Genomic DNA, 9,573 nt, shown 5'->3' with positions numbered 1-9,573 from the left:
TTCCAGTGGTGAATGTATTCAAAACCCTTAAATCTTTTTTTTTTTTTTCAATAGGGAATACTTCTCCTATGTCATGGGATTAGAGATCTAGAATGGGACAAGATCTTGGAAGTCATTCTAGTCCAATGCTCTCATATTACACGTGAGGAAAATGAGGCCTAGAAGAAGTAAAGTGACTTATCCAAAGTCATGCAAATAAGTGAGAATCAAGACTTGAACCTAGAATCTCTGATTCTAAATTTTATTTTCCCCCAACTACATGTAAGAACAGTTTCCAACACTTTTCCAAAGAATATTGGGTCTCAAATTTCCTCCCTTCCTCCCTTCCCTACTACCCATGTTTAAATGGCAAGCAATTTTATATAGATTTTACATGTGCATTCATGTAAAATATTTTCCCATATTAATCCTATTAAAAAGTTAAGAAAATGAAAAAAGTTTCTTCTGGTCTGGATTTAGACTCTTTCAGTCCTTTTTCTCTCAAAATAAATGGCTTTTTTTTTTTTTACCATGAGTCCTTTGGGATAGTTTTGGGTCATTGAATTTCTGAAAATAGCTGTTATTGATAGTTGTTCTTTGTACAGTATTCTTGTCACTGTGTTCAGTATTCTCCTGGTTCTGCTTATTTCATTCTGCTTCAGTTCATGTAAGACTTTCCATGTTTTTCTGAGCTCCTTCTGTTTGTCATTTCTTATAGCACAACAATATTCCATTATAATCATATGTAGTAATGTGTCCAGTCATTTCCCAGTTGATGGGTATCCTCTCACTTTCCAATTCTTTGTTCCCCTAAAAAGAACTGCTTTAAATATTTTTGTACATATGGGTCCTTCTCCATTTTTTAAAATTGCTTTGGGATACAAACTAATAATGGTACTGCTGGGTCAAAGGATATGTACTGTAATAGCACTTTTTGCATACTTCCAAATTGCTCTCCAGACCAGTTCACAACTCCCCCAAGAGGTCATATTTGTCTCAACTTTAGCACATCCCCTCCAGGTTTTGCCATTTTACTTTTCTGCCATAATAGCCAATATGTTAGGTGTGGGATGGTACCTCAGAGTTGTTTTACTTTGCATTTCTTTAATAGTGATGTAGGGCATTTTTTGCATGCATATTAGAGAGCTTTAGTTACTTTGAGAATTGCTTGTTCATATCCTTTGACCATTTATCAATTGAGGAATGACTTGTTTTCTTATATATTCAACTCTTTTCTCTATGTATTTGAGAAATGAGGCTTTTATTAGAGAAACTTGTAAAAATGTTTCCTCAGTTATGGTCATCATGTATTACTCTCCATCCTATCTCTTCCTGTTTAGTTTCTGAACACCACCTACTCCAATTTGCCTTCTTCTATCAGCCCTCTTCCCCTTTCTCTTATCCCCTTCCCCTTCTACTTTCTTGTAGAGTAAGATAGATTTCTATATGTAAATGATTGCTTATGTTCTTCCCTCACTGAGCCAATTCTGATGAGAGTAAGGTTTGTGAGCTCCCCTTCCCACCTCCCCCATATTCCCCACCACTCTAAAAGCTCTTTCATGCCTCTTTTATGTGTGATAATTTAGCCATTTTATTTCATTTTACCCCTCCTCCCAATACATTTCTCTTTCTTGTTGCCTTAATTTTATTTTTAATATCATTCTATCATATTCAATTCACACCCTTGCCCTCTGTCTATGAATATTCCTTTTAACTACCTTAATAATGAGAAAGTCCTTAGGAATTATAAGAATCAACTTCCCATATAGGTATGTAAACAGTTTAACCTTATTGAATGTCTTGATTCCTCTTTCATGTTTACCTTTTTATGATTCTCTTGAATCTTATATTTGAGAGTCAAATTTTACACTCAGCTCTGGTCTTTTCATCAGGAATGTTTAAAGTTCTCTATTTTATTGAATATTTTCCTAGAAGGATTATGCTCAGTTTTGCTGGGTGAGTGATTGATTTTTGGTTGAAATTCTAGCTCCTTTGCCCTCTTGAATATCATTATTCCAGGCCCTCTGATCCTTTAATATAGAAGCTATTAAACCTTATGTTATCTTGATTGTGGTTCCACAATATTTGAATTGTTTCTTTTTGGCTATTTGCAATATGTTCTCCTTGACCTGGGAGTTCTAAAATTGAACTATAATATTCTTGGGAGTTATCTTTTTGGGGTCTCTTTTAGGAGGTGATCTGTAGGTTCTTTCATTTTCTATTTTACCTTCTGGTTCTAGAATATAAGGGCAGTCTTCCTTGATAATTTCTTGAAAGATGGTGTCTAAGCTCTTTTTTTCGATCATGGCTTTCAAGTAGTCTAATAATTTTAGATTAGTTCTCCCAGACTTGTTTTCCAGGTCAGTTGTTTTTCTAATGAGATATTTCACATTTTCTTTTTATTTTTTCCTTTGTTTTGACTTTGTTTGATAGTTTCTTGATGTTTCATGGAGCCATTAACTTCCACTTACCCAATTCTAATTTTTAAGGGATGATTTTCTTGAATGAGCTTTTGTGTCACCTTTTCCATTTGGCCCTTTCTACTTTTTAAAAAGTTCTTTTCCTTAGTGAATATGTGTACCTCTGTTTCCATGTGGTCAATTGAGCCTTTTAAGAAGTTCTTCTCTTCATTATATATCTTTTTCCATTTGACCAATTCTGCTTTTTAAGAAATTCTTCTCTTCACTGGATTTTTGTACCTCATTTACAAATGATGACCTATTCTGTTTTTTAAGAAATTAATTTCTTCATTTTTTTGTATCTCCTTTATCAAGCTGTTGACTCTTTTTTCATGATTTTGCTATATCATTTTCATTTCTTTTCCCAATTTTTCCTCTACTTCTCATTTCATTTCTTTTTTGAACTCCCCCATTAATTCTTTTTGGTCTTGAAAACAATTCCTTTTTTTTTTGGCTTGGAAACTTTAGATGCAGTAGTATTGATTTTGTTGTCTTCTTCTGAGTTTGTGTATTGGCCTTCTCTATCATCAAAAGAACTTTCTGTATTGAGCTTCTTATTTTTGTTTTTTGCTCATTTTCCAGCCTTTTCATTTTAAAAATCAATGCTTTTAAAATTGAGTTCTGTAACTGTGTTGATGGGAGCACTGGTCTAAGCTTCAGGTTCTTTATGCAGCTACTTTCAGATCTAGCTCTGGGGATCTAGCTGCATTCAGATTTTCCAAGGTGGTATGCTGTAAGCAGAGGTGTGTTTAATGTTTTCCTGACCTGTGCTCTGATCTGTGAGTAACCATAAGCTCTCTTTTCCCCCTATGGAACTGTGATGAGGGTCCCCCAGTTCCTTATGGCCTCAAGTTCTGGTGTCTGCTGGTGATCCTTCTCTCCCTAAGATTGGGCCCCTAGACTGTGACCTGATTCTGTGTATGGGCAATGTGACAAGTTTCAAACTTAGTACCAACAAAGAGACCTCTTTAATCTCCTTCTGAGCAATTATCTGAATTTCCCCCCTTATTGTCTATGGCTGAGAACTCCAGAAGCCTTTGCTGCTGCTTCAGCTGGACCCAAGGTCTATTGCTGTGGTGGGGCCTGCCCTGCCCCACTGCATTCCACCTCTACCCCCGTGCAATAGCTCCCTATTTATGGCCTTCAGAATTGTTTTGTGGGGAATGGAATCAAGATGGCGGTTTAGTAGCAGCAAAAGCCAAAACCATTCTGACAGTCCTTCCAAACTAATCTTTAAAAAGTACCTCAAAAACTAATAAGAAAGATGGATTGGGGGGGGGGGCTTTCTCACTGAACACAACTTGGAAGGTAGGCAGAGAGAGTAGATTTTTGTTGGATATGGGGGAACCAGAAGCAAAACTACATGCAGAGGAGGGCTGGCCACCCCACCTCCTACCCCACCTATTGTACTAGGTTCCATGACTGAATATAGGCTAACTTCAGGATCCCAGGACTCAGTACATACCAACAAAAAGGGCACCTCAGACCCATCCCTTGAAGTCCCGGGCCCTGGCACCAGACTGCAGTGAGGCTTGGAAGTCCATAGTTCTGGGCCCTTTAGAGCCTGCCTTTCTGTAGTGCAGACCTAGTCCTGGGACAAAATAGCTCATTACAGTACTGAATCCTCCAAGCCCGCAGCAGAGGAGACAGAAGCAGCAAGCAGCTTTCAGAATTCTCAGTCTACAGGAAAAAAAGAACTGGGAAAAATGAGCAAACAGCAAAATAAACACTTAATACTTTAAATTTTCTAAGGGGACAAAGAGCAAGGAACAGAAACAACAGGGGATGATGAGATCCAAGCAACCACATGCAAAACTTAAAAAAAGAAAACAGGAATTAATCTCAAGCTCTGGAAGAACTCAAAAAGGAATTCAAAAATCAAATAAGACATGCCAAAGAAAAATGGAAAGAAAAATGGGAAAAGGAAATGAAAGTAATACAAAAAGAAAATACAGCTTAAAAAGGAAAATTGGTCAACTGGAAAAAGAAGCACAAAAATCCAATGAAGAAAAGAGTGCTATGAAAAGTAGAATGGACCAAATGGAAAAAGAAGATCAAAAGGTCCTGGAAGAAATTCAGACTTTAAAAATTAAAATTGGGCAAATAGAAGTTAATGACTTCACAAGACATCAAGAAACAATAAACCAAAACCAAAGAATAAAGATTGAAGAAAGTATGAAATATCTAATTAAAAAAAAAAACAACTAACTAACCTAGAAAATAGATCCAGGAAAGAGAATTTGAGATTTGGACTACCTGAAAGTCATGACCAAAAAAACCCCAAACAAAACCTAGACAACATATTACAAGAAATTATCCAAGAAAACTACTGTGATTTTTTGAACAAAAGGATAAAATACAGATTGAAAGAATCCACAGATCATCTCTTGCAATAAATTCCCAAATGACAACTCCCAGGAACAGGATAGCCAAGTTAAAGAGCTCCCAGGCCAAGGAGAAAATACTGCAAGCAGCCAGAAAGAAATAATTAATTTATCATGGATCTCCAGTCAGGCTTACACAGGATCTGGCAGCTTCCACATTGAAGGACTGGAAGACTTAGAATATAATATTCTAGAAGGCAAGGGAACTGGGTTTACCTATCCATCAAAACTGACTATATTCTTTCTGTGGAAAGTATGATCAGTTTAATAAAATAGAAGATTTTCAAGCATTTCTGAAGAAAATACCAGCCTTAAAAAGAAAATTTGATGTCCAAATACAAAATTCAAGAGAAGCCCAAAAAGGTAAATAAGAAAGAGGAAAAATTTAAGGGTTTCAATAAGATCAAATTCTCTATATTCTTATATAGAAAGATGATGTCTATAACTCTTAAAAATTATTATCATTATCATAGTTGTTAGAAGAAGTATACATAGAGGGTGGGATAGTAAGCTGTTTAGAATATGTAAAAAAAAAACCCTAGGGGTGAAAAAGAGGATAGTATTAAGAGAAATGGGAAGAGAAAAGTAAAATGGGATAAATTATATCATATAAGGAGGCATGGGGGGATACTATTACAGTGGAGGGGAGTATGAGGGTGGTGATGGGTAATACTTAAACCTTACTCTTATTAGAATTGGTTCAGAGAGGGAAGAACAGCCAGATTCATTGGCTATAGAATCCTATCTTACCCTATAGAGAAGTAGAAGAGGAATAAGAAAGGGGGGCAGTGGGAAGGGGAAGAATGTAATAGAAAGGGGAAGGGGAAGAATGACTAAAAGCAAAACACTGGAGTGGAAGAAAGGAGTGAAAGGAGAAAGGGTAGGATTAAAAGAGGAAATCAAGATGGAGGGAAATATGGTCATCATAACTGTGAATGTTTTATGTAGGATGAACTCACCTATAAAATGGAAGCAGATAGCAGAGTGGATTAAAAACCAGAATCCAAGTATATGTTGTTTACAAACACATTTGAGACAGGTAGACACATGTCACCACAAAATATCATGAATCAACATGCTACCAGCATGTGACAATATGCTAGTGACACACACTACATTTGTGTAGCACACTAAGTCACAAGATAGCATGGAACCATGTACCACAATCATCTGGTAACACAGTGGCATGATTCTGTCATATAATAACACAGAACATCATGGTATGTCAAGTGACAAGATACTAATGCCATATAACATAACAATCACATCACTATCATGTGACAACACACAACACACCCACCATCATGTGACATCATGTTAATATCATGGGATATCATGGCACAACACACTGCTTTCATAAGACAACACGCACTAATGCTCTACAGATGTCAGCCATATACCTTCATATTCCATTGAACCCAACCTTTATGATAAAGAAAATCACTTGAGCAAAATTCACCATAAAAGTGGAGAATTCTGACAGCATATATATGCAGTGTTCTAGTTTTATAATTAAGGAAACTGAGGCAAGCAGAGGTTAAGTGACTTGCCTGTGATCCCATAGCTGTTAAGTGTCTGATCAGATTTGAACTGCACTGCCTTGCCAACTGCAGGCTAAGGAATGAAAATTCCAGAGAGTTATGAAAAAAGCTGGAAGGACCCTTAAAAGCCCATTTATATAAACCTATTCATTTTACAAATGAGTAAACTGAGGCCCAGAAAAATTAACTGACTCAGAAGCAACAATACACAGGCAAGAAGCTCCAGAATCAGGATTTGAACTCAGGTCTTATAGTCTATATTCTTTATACTGTTGTGTACTGTTTCCTTAAGAGGGTTGAGCCATTTTCATTTTTCCCCCAATGATGTAACCTTACATGTTTACTGTAAAATATGATATAAGACCCCTCAAATTAATAGATTGACTATGAAAGAGAATTTAAACTCCCTTTATTTATTTTAACTTAATTAATCAAGTACTTGGAGTGCCCCACCCTTTTAACTTAGTCAGGAACATGATGATCCTTTTGATAAAAGTTCACCCTCAGAGGATGGGAGGTGGATCCCACAGGCACTGCCCAGGCAAATTAAGAAATTTTTATTTCTGAGATGTGACAGGGAGAGCTGTTGGATGGAGAAAACTGTGTATAAGTGGGGACCTCTGGGACCCTAGGGGTCTTTTGGTGGCTTAGTCTTTTGACTGCTCTGTCTTTTGGCAGCTCAGCTCGATTAGGCATTCAATTTTGCCTTGGATTTGGAGTTGGTGGCTTGAGGAGTTTGGCTTTGGTGACTTGCTTGGTTTGAGGAGACCTTGGCCAGAGATACTGGCTCTTCAGCTCTTTTCCTGTCTTCAGTGGGACATTCTCTTCCACCTGGGGACACTCCGATCCAGAGTTAGGGTATTTAGCTAGGCAATATTTTCTACCTCCTTCCTACATTTCCCGCTTTACTATCTCTACCTTGCTGTAATAAAGCTAATAGCCTTGTGACTTAAGAGTTAATTTTTATAAAAGGCGACCACAGCATTTTTTTTAATTCTTACATTTATCAAACCACTTTAAATATTACATGGACCAAGCTTGGACCCTAAGAAGACTTGGAAAAAGTGGTGAGAGACTATGGCTGTATCTAAGCCACACATTAGTTAGTTTATGAACAGCATTTTCTTCCCTCTTTTTATTTATATATTTATTAGAATATTTATCTTCTGTCTTAGAATCAATACTGTGTATTGGTTCTAAGGTAGAAGAGTGGTAAGGGCTAGGAAATGGGGATCAAGTGACTTGCCCCGGGTCACATAGCTAGGAAGTATCTGAGACTAGATTTGAACCCAGGACCTCCCATCTCTGGGCCTGTCTCTCAATCCACCGAGCCACCCAGCTGCCCCCCCCCTTTCTTTTTAAATGTTTGTTTTAAGAGAAGGCTTGCTTGATAGTGGAGGAAATATATTTGGACATGAATATAATAGAAACTCAAAGGGCATCAATATGAAGAGAGAGCCAAGGAAAGGAATGGGCATTGATATAGCGCTGTGCTAGGTATTTTACAAATATTATCTCATTTTATCCTTACAACAATCCTGCGAGGTAAGAACTATTATTAACCACTTCTTGCAGTTGAGGAAAAAGGCAAAGAGAGGTTAAGTGACTCAGCATACTTGAGGTCAGATTTGAACTCTGGTCTTCCTAACTCCAGGAACAGTACTCCATTCACTGAACCACCTAACAGAGTTACTTAATAAAAGAAGGAATGCATCCTAGCATTTTTGAGTGAAGGAAGTTGGATTCAGGAATAAGGCAGAACCTTGCCAAATTCTAATTTGAAATGTAAGTTTGCATGTGATATGAGAAGAGGGAGAGGATTCAATTACCAGGGGAATTAAGGCAACAATCATTGGCTTTGGGATGACATCAGAGCAAAAGTGGTAAAGATGGGGATCATAGGGAAAACCCAGGATGAATGGAAGAAGACTAGGTAGTACCTTAAACTAATACATTGCATTATCTGGGGCTTTAGGAAGTGGTGGCTCTAAAAGCCAGGGAAGTCCTGAAAAAAGGTTGAACAGCCTGGAGCAGCAAGGTAAGCACCCAAATCACTTTTTAAATTCCTTCTCCAAAGAGAATACTAGCAAAAAGACTCCAACAAGTGATCACGAGCTTTATTCACTATGATCAGGTGGGATTTATACCAGGAATGCAAGGATGGTTTAATATTAGGAAAATCATCCACATAATTGACCATATCAACAAGCAAACCAACAGAAATCACATGATTATCTCAATAGATGCAGAAAAAGCCTTTTATAAAATGCAACACTCATTCCAATTGAAAACACGAGAAAGTATAGGAATAGAAGGGCCTTTCCTAAAAATAATAAATAGTATATATCTAAAACCATCAGCAAGCATCATCTGCAATAGGGATAAATTAGAAGCCTTCCCAATAAGATCAGGAGTGAAACAAGGATGCCCATTATCACCTCTACTATTTAACATTGTACTAGAAACACTAGCAGTAGCAATTAGAGAAGAAAAAGAAATTGAAGGTATTAAAATTGGCAAGGAGGAGACCAAGCTATCACTCTTTGAAGATGATATGATGGTCTACTTAAAGAGTCCTAGAGAACCAACTAAAAAGCTAATAGAAATAATCAACAACTTTAGTAAAGTTGCCGGATACAAAATAAACCCACCTAAATCATCAGCTTTTCTATATATTTCAAACACATCCTGGCAACAAGAGTTAGAAAGAGAAATTCCATTTAAAGTCACCCGAGACAATATAAAATACTTCGGAATCTATCTGCCGAGACAAACACAGGAACTATATGAACACAACTACAAAACACTTTCCACACAATTAAAACTAGATCTAAATAATTGGAAAAACATTAATTGCTCCTGGTTAGGATGAACTACATAATAAAAATGACACTCCTACCCAGATTAATTTACTTTAATGCCATACCTATCAAACTACCAAGTAATTTTTTTATTGAATTAGAAAAAATTATGACACAAAAGATCAAGAATATCAAGGGAAATAATGAAAAAAATGTGAAGGATGAGGGCCTAGCAGTACCAGATCTTAAACTGTACTATAAAGCAGTGAACATCAAAACAATATGGTATTGGCCAAGAGACAGAAGGGAGGATCAATGGAATAGACTTAGGGTAAATGTTCTCAGCAAGGTAGTATACCTGGGGATCCAAAGATCCCAGCTTTTGGAACAAAAACCCACTATTTGACAA

Source organism: Monodelphis domestica, chromosome 7 (assembly GCF_027887165.1).
Source record: "Monodelphis domestica isolate mMonDom1 chromosome 7, mMonDom1.pri, whole genome shotgun sequence".
Taxonomy (NCBI): Eukaryota; Metazoa; Chordata; class Mammalia; order Didelphimorphia; family Didelphidae; genus Monodelphis; species Monodelphis domestica.
This window is presented reverse-complemented; position numbering follows the sequence as displayed.